Raw genomic sequence first — 20,193 nt, forward strand, 5'->3', positions numbered from 1 at the left:
ATATCTGACTTGTTTCCAGACAAAATGTACTTGTGTTTAAGCATTTTCCTCTCTATGCTCATCTTCGTTGCACTGTGTGTGCTGTAAACTTCACCTTCCATATAAGTGAGTAACATGGACGTTTTCCACGTCATGCTGTGAACTGATGCGACCCCGTCATTGCTAACTTCCCTCGTGATGTTAACGTCATCATCAGACAGACTCAAACATGATCCAATCTTTCTGATCACTTATTTACATACATCAACAATAACAGTTGCCCAAGACTGAGACGTGAACACACACTGGCCGTCCTAACCCAGTTGGGGAAGGTTCCGCTGACATGTGTCTTCTGCTACGTTATTCCAATGTGATCTTCGACCCACCAGAGGAATTCCCTCTTATGACTACCTGAAGATACCCTGTCTTAACCGCTCTCTTGTGAAGGGCGTGTCAAACGCTTTCTGGCTGCACACACTCCACCAACAAACCTCGTTCGTTTCAGGCAAACCTCAACCCATCACAAAAGTCAAAAAGATAATCATATTCACTGCTCTGAACCCAAGTTGATTCTTGTCTAATTCGTTGTTACGTGCAGGAAAACCTCCCAGTCTCCTTACCTAGAAACAGGCACGTACTTTCCTCTCTTCCTTGGCACTGAGCAAGTCTTCACACAGCTTTCTAAAGACGGCTGAAGCAGCCCTTCGTGTGTCACTGCAGACGGTCATCACACATGGAGAGACTTCAACAGTACTACATGTTAAGTAATAGGGATCGAAATCTTTCAGTAACCTACTGATGAATATTCTGATCTCATTAATGTTGAGAGAATATTGTCCACCATTGTGAACACACATATGACACAGTTCCTCCAGGACGTATCCATCAATTATCTTCACAAACACTTCCATCTGAGATCCTGAGTCTGATCATCATCACTACGTTACACCACCACACTAATACTACATCGTGTGATCATCATCGCTACGTTACACCACCACACTAATACTACATCGTGTGATCATCATCACTACGTTACACCACCACACTAATACTACATCGTGTGATCATCATCGCTACGTTACACCACCACACTAATACTACATCGTGTGATCATCATCACTACGTTACACCACCACACTAATACTACATCGTGTGATCATCATCACTACGTTACACCACCGCACTAATACTACATCGTGTGATCATCATGACTACGTTACACCACCACACTAATACTACATCGTGTGATCATCATCACTACGTTACACCACCACACTAATACTACATCGTGTGATCATCATCACTACGTTACACCACCGCACTAATACTACATCGTGTGATCATCATCACTACGTTACACCACCGCACTAATACTACATCGTGTGATCATCATCACTACGTTACACCACCACACTAATACTACATCGTGTGATCATCATCACTACGTTACACCACCACACTAATACTACATCGTGTGATCATCATCACTACGTTACACCACCACACTAATACTACATCGTGTGATCATCATCACTACGTTACACCACCGCACTAATACTACATCGTGTGATCATCATCACTACGTTACACCACCACACTAATACTACATCGTGTGATCATCATCGCTACGCTACACCACCACACTAATACTACATCGTGTGATCATCATCGCTACGTTACACCACCACACTAATACTACATCGTGTGATCATCATCACTACGTTACACCACCACACTAATACTACATCGTGTGATCATCATCACTACGTTACACCACAACACTAATACTACATCGTGTGATCATCATCGCTACGTTACACCACCACACTAATACTACATCGTGTGATCATCATCACTACGTTACACCACCGCACTAATACTACATCGTGTGATCATCATCGCTACGTTACACCACCACACTAATACTACATCGTGTGATCATCATCGCTACGTTACACCACCACACTAATACTACATCGTGTGATCATCATCACTACGTTACACCACCACACTAATACTACATCGTGTGATCATCATCACTACGTTACACCACCACACTAATACTACATCGTGTGATCATCATCACTACGTTACACCACCACACTAATACTACATCGTGTGATCATCATCACTACGTTACACCACCACACTAATACTACATCGTGTGATCATCATCACTACGTTACACCACCGCACTAATACTACATCGTGTGATCATCATCACTACGTTACACCACCACACTAATACTACATCGTGTGATCATCATCACTACGTTACACCACCACACTAATACTACATCGTGTGATCATCATCACTACGTTACACCACCACACTAATACTACATCGTGTGATCATCATCACTACGTTACACCACCACACTAATACTACATCGTGTGATCATCATCAATACGTTACACCACCGCACTAATACTACATCTTCACTACCATGTATGTACACATTGTTATCCTGAGGAATATCTTGTCTCTTCCTTCATTATCTTTATATATCCATTGTTCTATAATGACACCCATTGTTCTATAATGATACCCATTGTTCTATAATGATACCCATTGTTCTATAATGACACCCATTGTTCTATAATGATACCCATTGTTCTATAATGACACCCATTGTTCTATAATGACACCCATTGTTCTATAATGACACCCATTGTTCTATAATGACACCCATTGTTCTATAATGATACCCATTGTTCTATAATGACACCCATTGTTCTATAATGACACCCATTGTTCTATAATGACACCCATTGTTCTATAATGACACCCATTGTTCTATAATGACACCCATTGTTCTATAATGATATCCATTGTTCTATAATGATACCCATTGTTCTATAATGACACCCATTGTTCTATAATGATACCCATTGTTCTATAATGACACCCATTGTTCTATAATGATATCCATTGTTCTATAATGACACCCATTGTTCTATAATGACACCCATTGTTCTATAATTATATCCATTGTTCTATAATGATACCCATTGTTCTATAATAACACCCATTGTTCTATAATGACACCCATTGTTCTATAATGACACCCATTGTTCTATAATGACACCCATTGTTCTATAATGATACCCATTGTTCTATAATGACACCCATTGTTCTATAATGATATCCATTGTTCTATAATGATACCCATTGTTCTATAATGATACCCATTGTTCTATAATTATATCCATTGTTCTATAATGATACCCATTGTTCTATAATAACACCCATTGTTCTATAATGACACCCATTGTTCTATAATGACACCCATTGTTCTATAATAACACCCATTGTTCTATAATGATACCCATTGTTCTATAATTATACCCATTGTTCTATAATGATACCCATTGTTCTATAATGATATCCATTGTTCTATAATGATATCCATTGTTCTATAATGATATCCATTGTTCTATAATGATACCCATTGTTCTATAATGATACCCATTGTTCTATAATGATATCCATTGTTCTATAATGATACCCATTGTTCTATAATGACACCCATTGTTCTATAATGATATCCATTGTTCTATAATGATATCCATTGTTCTATAATGATATCCATTGTTCTATAATGACACCCATTGTTCTATAATGACACCCATTGTTCTATAATGATGACACCCATTGTTCTATAATGATATCCATTGTTCTATAATGATACCCATTGTTCTATAATGACACCCATTGTTCTATAATGATGACACCCATTGTTCTATAATGATATCCATTGTTCTATAATGATATCCATTGTTCTATAATGATACCCATTGTTCTATAATTAAACCCATTGTTCTATAATTATACCTATTGCTCTATAATTAAACCCATTGCTCTATAATCATCCCCATTGTTATATGATTAAACTTATATCTCTGTTATTATACCCAATGCTCTATGATTATACCTCTTGCTCTACAATTACACCCATTGTTCTATGATTATGCTCATTGTTTTATAATCATACCTATCACTCTATAACTATATACCTTGTTCTGTTTCTCACACCTGCGTTTGTGAGGTTCATGAAATCTTTGATCATGCCATAGGCTCTCTCTCTCTCTCTCTCTCTCTCTCTCTCTCTCTCTCTCTCTCTCTCTCTCTGGCTATTTAGATATTCCGTGTCCATTCATTTGTGTTATATTCCTTCATGATTGGCACTGTGTCATGTGTGAGATGACCTGGTCCAGCTGGTTGCCTGCACTGTATTAACTCTGCCTTCATTTCTGTCGTCCATAAAATGTCTGTTCTGATTTGTTGAAATATTTCGGAGAGTTGCAAATTATCAGTGATAATCTGTAAGTTATTCTCATTGTTATTATTTCATAATCTGCTTCATCTGGATTATTCACCAGTAATTACTGATGATTTATGGTCGCCCCTTAACAGAAAGGGCAGTTCCTCTCCTCCTTTATTATCATGTTTACCTTTACAAAGATCAGGTCAGATTTCATCTGTGTGATCTGTTCGTCCAAACAACTTCACCAGCGTCTGGTATGGTTCCCCTGCTTGCTCTACCCATCTCTCTCTCCCTTGTGTATAAGTAATTCGTCTAGACTACCTTCAGTTCTGAGTAATTACCTTCAGTTCTGAGTGATTACCTTCCGTTCTGAGTGATTACCGCTTGTGTTCTACGTACACTCATGTTTCCTCATCTCATGAACGTTCATATATCGCATGTCTTCTCCAGAGCCAAGCTATGGATGGACACACACACACACGTACGTACACATCTCCCAGCCAACGCCAGGCTCCCAAGCGTCTACCAACCCTGCAGGGAAGGATGAACAGCTGGGGTGGTCGTTACCCGGCCACCGTGCCAGGAATTCGAACCCTGGCCCATTAAGCTGTTGGGTCGCGACGTTAACCACTGCACCATGGAGGCTCGAGTGTGTGTGAGGAAGCTGGTGTGTGAGATGCGCCAGCTGGCTCAGGATAACACAGCTCCCTCCCAGGTGGCATCTCTGTACCGAGGGATGAGGCCAAGCTGGCCACAGCTGGGTCAGAGGGCCCGGGCGGGCCGATCCCTGGCCACAGTTGGGTCAGAGCGCCCGGGCGGGCCGATCCCTGGCCACAGTTGGGTCAGAGGGCCCTGGCGGGCCGATCCCTGGCCACAGTTAGGTCAGAGGGCCCGGGCGGGCCGATCCCTGGCCACAGTTGGGTCAGAGGGCCCGGGCGGGCGTCACCAAACTGCAACCATTTCCTTGTGTTCGCCGTAGTGTTGCTGTCATCTGCATGTCATTTTGACCACTGCTCTTGTGAAGTGTCTGCATGTGACGCTGTCACCAAGGCAGCACACGTCTGCCGCTGCTTCCAACTGCTTCTGTTTTGCAGACCGTTACACGGGGATGTCCCGTTATGATACCATCTAGTCTCGAAGCTGTGGACTTCTTTTTCTTCTTCTGTCTTCCCCTCTTCCTGTAATCTTGCTACCTTAAGGAGTCTGATTTACGAATACTTACAATCTCAGATTATTTTCTTCATTCTCCTCTTCCTCTCACCCGGGATGACCTTGACCTGGGCATGTGTAAGCCCCGGTCATGTTGATCATTATATGAAGACAGAAGAAAACTGGTTCCATCCTTGTTGCTGAGATGTCTTCATCCCCAGGACATTCTTGTTGATCCCACATCATCGCTGCCTCGCATCATGATCGTGTTGCTTTATCTCATTTCTCAGCAGTAGAGATGCAGTTCCTTCACCTTCTGATGATAAACCCTAAGTCTTATTTTCCTCTGGTGAAGATGTTATGAATAATTATCTTGAAGTTGTTTACTGCAGTTGGTGTGAGTGGTGACCACACGAGGCACCAGTGATGTACACACTGTCTGCTCTCCCTCACTCGTCACGACCCATCACTCACTCTGCCTCACCTCACCAAGACCTGCCTGGTGCTCAGTGCTCCCCCCCCCCCCCCCCCGGGGCTGCAGTAGGTGAGGCAGGGGGGCTGTGGTCCGTGTGTGGTGGTCCGCACTCTGGTGTTCCGGACATCATCTATCTCCGGCCACTCCCCGGGGTTTCAGGTCACCCTCCCTGGGACATCCTTGATCGCCTTCATTTCATGTGTTTGTGTCGGGCTCCATCTTCGTGACGTCATTTCCTCGTCATTAAACAAATGACGGTCAACATTCAAGACTAACGATATAGTATAATATATTCCTTTAATCCTGGACCACGCATGGCGGTAATTACCTGGGACCAGGACGCTCCGCTGAGCTCTGGACGACCACTCCAGCACGACAACTGTCACCTGAGCACGACAGCCAGGGTCGTCGTGTGAGTCTGTACGACCTGCTGGTCGTGTGACACCACGACCTCTGATGACGTAACTACCCACACTGTGTACGGTTATGAGTTAAGGGAACCTGGACCTGTTAGCTATGATGACCTGTACCAGGATGTGAGTCACGGGTGCCTGTGATAGTGAGCTATGGGATCTATCCCAGCTTGGTGAGCTACAGGAGACTGTACTTGTGAGCTATTGGTGGCCTGTACCAGTTTTGTGAGCCGCAGGACCGATGCTAGTGTTTTGAGCTGCCGGACCTGTACTAGTGTTGTGAGCCACGTGGATTTGTACTACTACTGTGAATTACAGAGACTGTACCAGTGTTGTGAGTCACGGAGACTGTACCAGTGTTGTGAGTCACGGAGACTGTACCAGTGTTGTGAGTCACGGAGACTGTACCAGTGTTGTGAGTCACGGAGACTGTACCAGTGTTGTGAGTCACGGAGACTGTACCAGTGTTGTGAGTCACGGAGACTGTACCAGTGTTGTGAGTCACGGAGACTGTACCAGTGTTGTGAGTCACGGAGACTGTATCTTGTTGTGAGTCAGGCTGGAGAGAATGGTGCTGTAATATCTTCCCGAACTCTTGGATGAGGTGCAGGGGGTGGATGAGGTGCAGGGGTGGATGAGGTGCAGGGGTGGATGAGGTGCAGGGGTGGATGAGGTGCGGGTGGTGGATGAAGGAACTGGGAGGAGGAGTGTGTTGAGCGCCTCTTCGTGGGTGATGTAGGAGGCGCCCCGGATGGTTGGGTCTGCGTCTGTACTGGCCAGGTGGGGGAGGGTAGTGAGGAGGGCCAGGTGGGGGAGGGTAGTGAGGAGGGCCAGGTGGGGGAGGGTAGTGAGGAGGGCCAGGTGGGGAGGGTAGGAAGGAGGGCCAGGTGGGGGAGGGTAGTGAGGAGGGCCAGGTGGGGGAGGGTAGTGAGGAGGGCCAGGTGGGGGAGGGTAGTGAGGAGGGCCAGGTGGGGGAGGGTAGTGAGGAGGGCCAGGTGGGGAGGGTAGGAAGGAGGGCCAGGTGGGGGAGGGTAGTGAGGAGGGCCAGGTGGGGGAGGGTAGTGAGGAGGGCCAGGTGGGGGAGGGTAGTGAGGAGGGCCAGGTGGGGGAGGGTAGTGAGGAGGGCCAGGTGGGGAGGGTAGGAAGGAGGGCCAGGTGGGGAGGGTAGGGAGGAGGGCCAGGTGGGGGAGGGTAGGGAGGAGGGCCAGGTGGGGGAGGGTAGGAAGGAGGGCCAGGTGGGGGAGGGTAGGAAGGAGGGCCAGGTGGGGAGGGTAGGAAGGAGGGCCAGGTGGGGGAGGGTAGTGAGGAGGGCCAGGTGGGGGAGGGTAGGGAGGAGGGCCAGGTGGGGGAGGGTCGGAAGGAGGGCCAGGTGGGGGAGGGTAGGGAGGAGGGCCAGGTGGGGGAGGGTAGGGAGGAGGGCTAGGTGGGGGAGGGTCGGAAGGAGGGCCAGGTGGGGGAGGGTAGAGGAGGGCCAGGTGGGGGAGGGTAGGGAGGAGGGCCAGGTGGGGGAGGGTAGGGAGGAGGGCCAGGTGGGGGAGGGTAGTGAGGAGGGCCAGGTGGGGGAGGGTAGTGAGGAGGGCCAGGTGGGGAGGGTAGGAAGGAGGGCCAGGTGGGGAGGGTAGGGAGGAGGGCCAGGTGGGGGAGGGTAGGGAGGAGGGCCAGGTGGGGGAGGGTAGGAAGGAGGGCCAGGTGGGGGAGGGTAGGAAGGAGGGCCAGGTGGGGAGGGTAGGAAGGAGGGCCAGGTGGGGGAGGGTAGTGAGGAGGGCCAGGTGGGGAGGGTAGGAAGGAGGGCCAGGTGGGGAGGGTAGGGAGGAGGGCCAGGTGGGGGAGGGTAGGGAGGAGGGCCAGGTGGGGGAGGGTAGGAAGGAGGGCCAGGTGGGGGAGGGTAGGAAGGAGGGCCAGGTGGGGAGGGTAGGAAGGAGGGCCAGGTGGGGGAGGGTAGTGAGGAGGGCCAGGTGGGGGAGGGTAGGGAGGAGGGCCAGGTGGGGGAGGGTAGGGAGGAGGGCCAGGTGGGGGAGGGTAGTGAGGAGGGCCAGGTGAGGGAGGGAGGGATGGAGGGATGGAGGGAGTGGTGCTGGTGTTCAGTGTGTCCGTGAGAATGTTGAGACGATGGCTGGCGGATGTGATGATGGCGTCGACGTGTTCGTCCAGAGAGGCACCAACCAGTTCACTGGACACAACTGCTGAAGGAGGGTGGGTCCTGCCTGAAGGAGGGTGGGTCCTGCGTGAAGGAGGGTGGGTCCTGCCTGAAGGAGGGTGGGTCCTGCGTGAAGGAGGGTGGGTCCTGCCTGAAGGAGGGTGGGTCCTGCGTGAAGGAGGGTGGGTCCTGCCTGAAGGAGGGTGGGTCCTGCGTGAAGGAGGGTGGGTCCTGCGTGAGGCGGGACCTGCCTGAGGACGACGCTGATGTGCATCATTAAGGATGTGGTTTGGTTGTCGGTAGTTCAGCTGTGGAGGGACAGGTCGCCGGCTGAACTGTCCTCCACGTTAACACCGCCAGCAGGAGAACCATCAGATATCTTCCATCGTCTTCAGGTCACCACGAAGCTCAGGGAGATCATCTTTCTCCCACCTGGAACGTTAACGATGAATGACCCGACGATGGATGGCTCGTTGGCTGTTTGGGCTCTCGGCCTGCTACCGAAGAGGGCCATTAAGGTCGTCAAGGTCAATTTATAACCACCATCAAAAAAGTCTTCAACACCCTACGACAGACCTACGACAGAGCTACGACAGAGCTACGACAGAGCTACGACAGGTGTTGAGGATACTTCTACGACCACGTACACCCTGACAACGTGTGTGGCCCAGGGGAAGGTGGGGACGGCCCCTCGGGAGCGTGCAAACCTGACGACACTCACCCAGGGTGTCCACACACCTGACGACACTCACCCAGGGTGTCCACACACCTGACGACACTCACCCAGGGTGTCCACACACCTGACGACACTCACCCAGGGTGTCCACACACCTGACGACACTCACCCAGGGTGTCCACAAACCAGTGAAGAAAACATCCACACAGCGCAGCCCAGGGATGATGGGTTTATAACTGTCTGTCATGAGCATCAAGGGATCAGGTGCAGTCATTGTGAGACAGAGGCACCTGTGCTGTGATCCGTGGGAACCCATACAGTTCATGTAGGTCAAGGGAATCTATACTATTACAGTAAGTCGTGGCCACCCATACTGCTATTATCATAATTCATGGCGACTTGGACTGCGAATCACAGGGACTCCTGCTCGTCCTGTCTCATGTGGGTCTATACAGCGTTTGTGGATCATGGGATCAAAACAAATATGAATCGCGGAATCTATGACAATTACTGTGAGTCACAGTGATATATAGAACACAATTACTGTGAGTCACAGTGATATACAGAACACAATTACTGTGAGTCACAGTGATATACAGAACACAATTACTGTGAGTCACAGTGATATACAGAACACAATTACTGTGAGTCACAGTGATATATAGAACAATTACAGTCAGGAGGACCTGTATAAACATTGAGTCACAAGGACCTGTACTTATGACGTATAGTCATTGTGAGTCATGGTGACCTGCATCACTGACTATATTTCATAATGGGTTACCTTATTCTGAACTCAATAATCTCTCTCTCTCTCTCTCTCTCTCTCTCTCTCTCTCTCTCTCTCTCTCTCTCTCTCTCTCTCTCTCTCTCTCTCTCTCTCTCTCTCTCTCCCTCTCTCTCTCTCTCTCTCTCTCTCTCTCTAAGGATCCAAATGTAATGAGTGGAGGAAGGTCATAAGACAGTAAACACGAGGAAGAAAATATAATTCCTTTGAAAATTAAGAATAATTATAAAGAATTTTTTAAATATATAAGACAAAGGAAAACAGTAAAAGAAGGAATTGGACCATTACAAAACGAACATGACACGTTAACTACTGACGACAAGGAAATGGCTACCATACTAAATTATTATTTTAACTGTGTATTCACAATTGAAGAAACATCTCGAATACCACAACCAATGAAAATGTTTCAAGGATCTGATGAAGAAGAGTTGAAGGTTAGAGAAATAAAGACCTCTGAAGTACTTAAATACCTGGACCAATTAAGTCCTAACAAATCCAACGTCCCAGATAACTTAGCTCCAAGATTTTTAAAGGAGGTCAGGAGACAGCTGATATACCACATAACAAAAATATTCAACAAATCTCTATCGGATGGTCAGGTGCCAACTGACTGGAAACTAGCAAATGTTACTCCTCTATATAAAAAAGGAGACAAAAATTGTGCCTTGAACTACCGCCCAATTAGCCTTACGTCAGTGTTAGGTAAAATGATGGAAAAAATAATACGAGATAAAATTGTCACGTTTCTAGAGCACAAAATCATATTAGACAACCAACACGGTTCCCGCTATAGAAGATCTTGCCTGATGAATTTGCTGGAATTTTTTAATGTTATTTATCAGAATTGGGAAGAAAAATTACCATCTGATGTAGTATATTTATATTTCCAAAAGGCTTTCGATAAAGTACCTCTCAAGAGACTTTTACATGAACTCAAAGCACACGGAATCGGTGAAGAACTCTGTACATGGATCAGAGACTGGCTTACCGGAAGAAAGCAGTGTAGTATTAAACAGCGAAGCCTCAGATTGGCTAGACGTACCGAGTGGTGTGCCACAGGGGTCGGTCCTAGGTCCAATTCTTTTCATAATATACATTAATGACCTAGAACTCGGTCTCATATCTAAGATCTCCAAATTTGTTGACGATACTAAACTAGGAGGTAGAGCTGTAAACAGGCGGGACTGCGAAATGATTCAAGATCTTAACTTACTAGCAGAGTGGTCAGACAGATGACAAATGAAGTTTGATATAGACAAGTGTAAAGTTACGCACTTTGGAGACAAGAATATACGTTACGACTGCAAACTATTCGGAAACTCTCTAACTAAAGTAAATGAAGAAAAGGACCTTGGAGTTGTCATTAGCAACAATTTGAAATACACTAAACAGTGTCAAGCAGCAAGTAAAAAAGGCAACCAAATGTTAGGTTTCATAACCAGGAACACAAGACACCAGAAACAATTCTCACACTTTATAATTCCCTAGTAAGACCAAACCTTGAATATGCAGGTCAGTTTTGGTCCTCAAACTATACATTCAGGTAAACTTTGAGAAAAACGCCAGAAATAAACTGTATAAACGACAGCAGTAACGGGAACACTAGAAGGCTAATGTGCAGCAGCGGGGAGTCGGTGATAGCTTCAAAAACTGCTGAGCGGAATTACATTTTCTTGTCTTGTTAATCTTTTTTTTTTAGACAACCAACTCGTGGGTCACTTAGGCCTCCTGTTGTCTGTCTTTCTCATGTAAACTCAGGTAAACTCTCTCCTCATGTGTTCTGAGTCAGGGAAACCTATGCAAATGTTCAGTCACAGGGATCTAGACAACCACTGTAAGTAATGAGAACCTGCTGTGTTTACATCGTGAACCATGGAGAACTATCGGTAATGATATCATAAACCATGGCGACCTGTGCTGGTGTCGTGAACTGTGGTCAACTGTACTGGTGTCATGAGCCATGGCGACCTGTACTGTTGTCATGAACTGGTGTCATGATCAATGAGGACCTGCACTAGTGACATGATCAATGGGAACCTGTACTGGTGACATGATCAATGTGAGGACCTGTACTGGTGACATGATCAATGTGAGGACCTGTACTGGTGACATGATCAATGTGAGGACCTGTACTGGTGACATGAACCATGGGGACCTGCACTGATGTCGTGAACCATGGAGACCTGTAGTGGTGTCGTGAACCACTGGGACCTGTGTTGGTATCGTGAACCATGGGAGCCTGTACTGGGATCGCGAACCACTGGTGACATGAACCATGAGGAGCTGTACTTGTGTGGTGAACCATGGGAAGTGTACTGGTGTCGTGAACCATTGGGAGCTGTACTGGCACCAAGTGGACTTGTGCCAGCGTCGTGAACCATAGAGACCTCTACTGCGATGGAGGCCTGTAGTGATGGTGTGAGCCAGGGGGTCCTGTAGTGATGGTGTGAGCCAGGGGGTCCTGTAGTGATGGTGTGAGCCAGGGGGAACCTGTAGTGATGGTGTGAGCCAGGGGGTCCTGTAGTGATGGTGTGAGCCAGGGGAACCTGTAGTGATGGTGTAAGCCAGGGGGTCCTGTAGTGATGGTGTGAGCCAGGGGAACCTGTAGTGATGGTGTGAGCCAGGGGGTCCTGTAGTGATGGTGTGAGCCAGGGGGTCCTGTAGTGATGGTGTGAGCCAGGGGAACCTGTAGTGATGGTGTGAGCCAGGGGGTCCTGTAGTGATGGTGTGAGCCAGGGGAACCTGTAGTGATGGTGTGAGCCAGGGGGTCCTGTAGTGATGGTGTGAGCCAGGGGAACCTGTAGTGATGGTGTGAGCCAGGGGGAACCTGTAGTGATGGTGTGAGCCAGGGGAACCTGTAGTGATGGTGTGAGCCAGGGGGAACCTGTAGTGATGGTGTGAGCCAGGGGGTCCTGTAGTGATGGTGTGAGCCAGGGGGAACCTGTAGTGATGGTGTGAGCCAGGGGGAACCTGTAGTGATGGTGTGAGCCAGGGGAACCTGTAGTGATGGTGTGAGCCAGGGGGAACCTGTAGTGATGGTGTGAGCCAGGGGGGCTGTAATGATGATGTGAAGTGGTATTTTTCAGTGGAACTTTGGGTCAGGGGGACCTGTGTGGTATTGTTGGCTACTTTGGCTACTTTGGGCCAGGGAGATCTTTCATGAACCTCTCAGACATGTAGCTTTGCTGTGAGTCATGAGGACCTGCAATGCTGCTGCCGGACATAGGGATCTGTAATGTTACTGTAAGACATAGTAACCTGTAATTTGGCTGTGAAGCATCGGATCTTTAATGCTGCTCTAGGATTTGGGTGGCTGTAATGTTGTGAGACAGAGGGGTCTGTAATACTGCTGTGGGACACGGGGGTCTGTATTGATGGTGTGGGACACGGGGGTCTGTATTGATGGTGTGGGACACGGGGGTCTGTATTGATGGTGTGGGTCACGGGGGTCTGTATTGATGGTGTGGGACACGGGGGTCTGTATTGATGGCGTGGGACACGGGGGTCTGTATTGATGGTGTGGGACACTGGGATCTATAATGCTGCTGTGAGACAGCTATGAAGGGGGATGAGGGAAGGTCGGTGGCGGCCCAGGAGGGGAATGGTGGTGGCAATAAGTGGAGGGAAAGGGCCCAGGTGGGAGGTGGGGAAACGAGAGGAATTGGGAGAGTGTGGTGGAAGCGGCTTGCTGGTGAGGCAGTAATGGATCCAGTGGAGCGAGGATTGGTGGATGGATGGAAAGTATGGTGCGGTCTACACTATGTGGTAAGGAGAACAGTGGAGGGAGTGAAGGAAAGCGGAGTGTACAGGAAGTGGTAAAGGGTGGAGGGTATGGGCAGGAGGAAGGACCCGGTGGACGGTATAGAGCTCATGGGGAAAATGAAGAGCATATAAAGGAGTGGGAGGTACCTGGTGCTGTGTCTGGTTGCAGCCCACTGACCCTCAACATGATTACTACCACGCTCCTCACCCCTCCACATCACCTGTCATTCTTCTGCCCTTCACCACCGCCACACACCTCACCCCTCCACATCACCTGTCATTCTTCTGCCCTTCACCACCGCCACACACCTCACCCCTCCACATCACCTGTCATTCTTCTGCCCTTCACCACCGCCACACACCTCACCCCTCCACATCACCTGTCATTCTTCTGCCCTTCACCACCGCCACACACCTCACCCCTCCACATCACCTGTCATTCTTCTGCCCTTCACCACCGCCACACACCTCTTCCCTCCACAACCAATGGAACGCCTGAATAAATCTCACGGATCTTTACCCTTCCAGCGACGTGTGTCCAGCAGGAGGACCTCAGTAAGTCCTCCCTCACAGGGTAGTTTCGTGCGCCGGCCATATTGGGTATCGGCTGGTGAGCGGTGGCGCCACGCCAGAGATCAGCCAAACCTACTCAATTTCCGGGTAGAAAACGATTTACGCGGCTGTTGGCGGCATAGTCGAGCATCGCATGACTCTGACTCACAAAGTCAGACATAAGGCTTGGCTCTAAGTACGGAGGTTACAGGGTTCTGGTCCACCCACGCAGGGAAAAATGCAGAGTAATTGGGAAGTATAGGAGGGGTGGAGGGAGGGAGGAGGGGTGGAGGGAAGGAGCAGGGGTGGAGGGAGGGAGGAGGGGTGGAGGGAGGGAGGAGGGGTGGAGGGAGGGAGGAGGGGTGGAGGGAGGGAGGGAGGGAGGAGGGAGAGGCTATCACGAGCTGTTCCATGAGAAAATGTCTGGCGTTGTGTCATGTGTCACGAACACTGCCACCAGCTGACCCTCAACCACCACTCTCACTCCTCCAGGAGAGAGAGAGAGAGAGAGAGAGAGAGAGAGAGAGAGAGAGAGAGAGAGAGAGAGAGAGAGAGAGAGAGAGAGAGAGAGAGAGAGAGAGAGGCCTTATTGTTAGGGTATATAATAAATAAGGCGCCAAAAACACACTTCCAGATAATGCCCCACGTGCACTACGCTGTACACACTCCAGTCTCCCAGCCACAACCTCCGTCCTGCACAATGCTTGTAAAAACTAGACATTAATAAAGCGTGTGACTCTACAATGGGATTGCCTAAGGAGCAATTCTTTCTCCAACTGTTTCTGATTTCTTCCCACATAACTTCCCATTACTTCCAACAACCCACAACGTAAAGGTTGCCTCATATGCAGTTAATTCAAAATCACATCACAAAACCATGACACCAAAAGAACGGCAAAAACATGTAGTATTATCCTACACATCTGGAACAATGGTTCACTCAGAAAGAATGTATTTCCACAGGTCTTCACTCACACTCCAGCTCACATCCTCTTGTTACGTGCAGTGGTACAGTGGTCAATCACTCCCACTAAACAAAATATCAACCATTTTCGGCATCACGTACGATACACATAAGACATTCACTTTACACGCCAATGAAAACACAAAAGCAACACCCAGACTAAATGCCTTGAAAACACTAAGTAGCGCCAGATCTGGACAAGATAACGAATCTCTTAACATCCTATACAAACAATTCATCCGCTCCACCTTAGAGTACGCCTCACCTGCTTCCTCTTCCATTCTCACAAAAGCAGCGAGATCACCGCTGCAGACCACACAGAATGGATCACTCAGAACCATCGCTGGCTTACTAGTAACCACAGAAACTCAACAGCTTCACTATGGTATAAAGATCCTCCCGATGCAGTCCCACATGCTCAGTTGTATGCAAAACAACCTCTCCCTCGAAACCACTCCCTATCTAACCACTAACCCCTAGTTAGAAATAGATACTTTACCCCCTCCTCACACTTCAGTAATCTCTACCAACAGATACCCCCCACCCCCCAACATATATGACACAAACAAAACACATACACACTGAAACACCCGACCAGCACTAAACACCTGACCCCACAACTCAGTCTTCAGTTCCAACCCATCATATATACACTCATCAGGCACCACACTCACTACACAAATACGAGTCACGCTCGCTTACACTCTGGTCACCACCCATCACTACAACACTACAAACACCGTTACATCATATCCCACAGCCCTTCATGCCCACGATGCAAGTACCACAGCGAAGAAACCGAACACTTACTGCTGAATTGCCTTGCACTGAGACATGCATACATCATAGCACTTTATGGCCTTGGATTCCGTCCGGTACAAATTGTCTGGCTTCCTCAGTGCTGCGGTAACCCCAAAAAGGTAGAAGTCCTCTGGTTCCAGGAAAGGAATTGAATGAGTTTATATACATGTACACAGAGATGTATTCAGTGAAACACTGCAAAAGGTGACTGAATCTGGAGTGTGTGAAATGAGGAAGTTGAAAGTAAATGTGAAAAAAGGAAGGTTGTTAGGCTTAGTAGGGTTCAGAGACAGGGTAGTTGAGGTGTGAGTTTGAATATAGAATATTTTGAAGTTGTGAAGTGTTTTGGATTACTCGTAGCGGACTTAGTAGCCAATGGAACCATGGAAGTGGTAGTGAGCCATAGGATGGGAGCAGTGAGGGAAATTTGAAAAGATCGTCGTCTGGGAAGGCGAACATGGGTATTTGATAGCATAATAGTCCCAACGATACATGGATGCGAGGCACTGGTTTTATGAATGAGGATGTGCGGAGGAGGGTGGATATACTGGAAATGAAAAGTCTGGGACTAATATGTGGTGCGAGGTGGTTTGATCGAGAAATAAAAGAGTAAGAGAGACGAGCGGTAATGAGAAGAATGTGGTTGAGGGTTGAAGTGTGTTGAAATAGTTTGGACATATGGAGAGAATGAGTGAGGAAAGGTTGACAAGAACATGAATAAACAAGGCATTTGATTCTTGTCCTGTACTCATACTACATTTTTGTCGCTCAAGTCTAGCATAAAGATCCCTACCAGTCTGCCCAACATAAAACGTATTGCAGTACTTACAAGGGACTCTGTAAACACAGCCCACAGAAGTTTCTGCTGAGTTTTTGATTAAGAATTTTTCATAGTGCTGAAGGCTACATATACATTAATGGATTTGAGCAACCTGGGAAGTAATGAAAAATTATCACAAAAAGGGAGAACTAAAAGATCCTTGGTACTAAGGGGAGGTTTGGGTTTAACTTTAAAAGATGATTTTTTTTTTTTGTCAACTGAAGGAATTTATCAATGAGAGATCTAGGGTACTTTAAATTGGATCCAATAGAATATGTCTTCACAAACTCATCAATGAATTCCAGACCGTATATACGTAATGCTCGAAGGGACAGAGATTGGAATGATGATAATTTAACTCTATGTTGAGCTGAGTAAAAATGAATACATGAACAAACATTGGTGAGTTTTGTATATATGCTATATATGCTAAACTTAAATATGTTTCTATCCCTATGATAAGAATGTTAACATAATTACTTTCCACTTCTACAGTAAAGTTGATGGAATACTAAAATGTTAAGTAAAGGGAGAAATGTTTGTAAATTTTCGTTTGTTAGCCAAACACAAAGAACATCATCTACATACCTAAACCAAATTGCCTTAGAGGGTAAGATATCCCATAGTAATTTTGTTTCAAACAATTCCATATGAAGATTACTTAATACTGGTGAAAGAGGGTTACCCATCGCTATACCAAATTTCCGAGCATAATGATCTTCATCAAATTGAAATACACGGTCTTTTATACACAATTTTTTCATTTCAATAAACACAGAATTTGAAACAGGTAAATGAATATGATATCTTGGATGATATTGATTTACCTGCTTCAAAGTCTGTGTTTAATGAATTGATAAAATTGTGTATAAAAGACTGTATATTTCAATTCATGGAGAATATTATGCTCAGAAATTTGGTATGGCCCATACACGCACATATACATACATATACATATCAACATATACACATATACATACATATACATACATATACACAGGCAAATACATATATACATATGTACATATTCATACTTGCTTGCCTTCATCCATTTCTGTCGCTACCCCGCCCCACAGGAAACAGCAATGCTACCCCCTGCTTCAGCGAGGTAGCGCCAGGAAAGCGGACAAAAGAGGCCATATTTTACACTCAGTCTCTAGCTGTCATGTGTAATGCACCGAGACCACGGCTCCCTATCCACATCCAGGCCCCACAGACCTTTCCAGTCAATACAATGATCATGATTTTTAACATTGATTCTTGTCCTGTTCTTATACTATAAAACTTATACTGTAGAAATTGTGATTAGTTTTATGTTGGGCAGACTGGTCAGGATCTTTCTGCTAAACTTAAGCAACATAAATATAGTATAAGAACAGGACAAGAATCAAATGCATAGTTTAATCATGTTAAAAACTATGATCATTGTATTGACTGGAGTAATGCTAGTTCATTTATCACCTCCAACCATTGTACCAGGAGAAATATGATTGAATCTGATGATACAGCGCTGGTGGCAAATTCGGGTGTGAAACTGCAGAAGCTGGTGACTGAGTTTGGTAAAGTGTGTGAAAGAAGAAAGTTAAGAGTAAATGTGAATAAGAGCAAGGTTATTAGGTACAGTAGGGTTGAGGGTCAAGTCAATCGGGACGTAAGTTTGAATGGAGAAAAACTGTAGGAAGTGAAGTGGCTTAGATATCTGGGATTTAGCAGCGGATGGAACCATGGAAGCGGAAGTGAGTCATAGGGTGGGGGAGGGGGCGAAGGTTCTGGGAGCGGTGAAGAATCTGTAGAAGGCAAGAACATTATCTCGGTGAGCAAAAATGGGTATGTTTGATGGAATAGTGGTTCCAACAATGTTATATGGTTGCCAGGCATGGGCTATAGATAGGGTTTGCGGAGGAGGGTGGATGTGTTGGAAATAAGATGTTTGAGGACAATATGTGGTGTGAGGTGGTTTGACCGAGTAAGTAATGAAAGGGTAAGAGAGATGTGTGGTAATAAAAAGAGTGTGGTAGAGAGAGCAGAAGAGGATGTACTGAAATGTTTGGTAACATGGAGAGAATGAGCATGGAAAGATTGACAAAGAGGATTTATATGTCAGAGGTGGAGGGAACGAGGAGAAGTGGGAGACCAAATTGGAGGTGGAAACATGGAGTGAAAAAGATTTTGAGCGATCGAGGCCTGAAAGGCGTGGAAGAAATAGCGTGAATTGGAACGATGTGGTATACCGGGGTCGACGTGCTGTCAGTGGATTGAACCAGGGCATGTGAAGCGTCTGGGGTAAACCATGGAAAGTTTTGTGGGGCCTGGATGTGGAAAAGGAGCTGTGGTTTCGGTGCATTACACATGACAGCTAGAGACAGTGTGAACGAATGTGGCGTTTGTTGTCTTTTTCTTATCGCTACGTCGCACGCGTGCGGAGGGAGGGGGGGGGGGGTTGCCATTTCATGTGTGGCAGGGTGGCGACGAGAGTGGATGAAGGCAGCAATTATGAATATGTACATGTGTATATATGTATATGTCTGTGTATGTATATGTATGAATACGTTGAAATGTATAGGTATGTATATGTGCGTGTATGGGCTTTTATGTGTATGTGGGTGGGTTGGGCCATTCTTTCGTCTGTTTCCTTGTGCTACCTCGCTAACGCAGGAAACAGCAACAAAGTATAATAAATACGATATATATATATATATATATATATATATATATATATATATATATATATATATTTCTATTTATTTATTATACTTTGTCGCTGTCTCCCGCGTTGGCGCGGTGGCACAAGGAAACAGACGAAAGAATGGCCCAACCCACCCACATGCACAAGTATATACATAAACGTCCACACACGCACATATACATACCTATACATCTCGACGTATACATATATATACACACACAGACATATACATATATACACATATACATGATTCATATTGTCTGCCCTTATTCATTCTCGTCGCCACCCCGCCACACAATAAAATATATATATATATATATATATATATATATATATATATATATATATATATATATATATATATATATATATATATTATCCCTGGGGATAGGGAAGAATACTTCCCACGTATTCCCTGCGTGTCGTAGACGGCGACTTAAAGGGGAGGGAACGGGGGGCTGGAAATCCTCCCCTCTCGTTATTTTTTTTAAATTTTCCAAAAGATGGAACAGAGAAAGGGGCCAGGTGAGGATATTCCCTTAAAGGCCCAGTTCTCTGTTCTTAACGCTACCTCGCTATCGCGGGAAATGGCGAATAGTTTGAAAGAAAGAAAGAAAGATATATATATATATATATATATATATATATATATATATATATATATATATATATATATATATATATATATATAAAAAAAAAAAAAAAAAAAAAAAAAAAT

The sequence above is a fragment of the Panulirus ornatus genome, chromosome 22 (genome assembly GCF_036320965.1).
Source record: "Panulirus ornatus isolate Po-2019 chromosome 22, ASM3632096v1, whole genome shotgun sequence".
Lineage (NCBI taxonomy): Eukaryota > Metazoa > Arthropoda > Malacostraca > Decapoda > Palinuridae > Panulirus > Panulirus ornatus.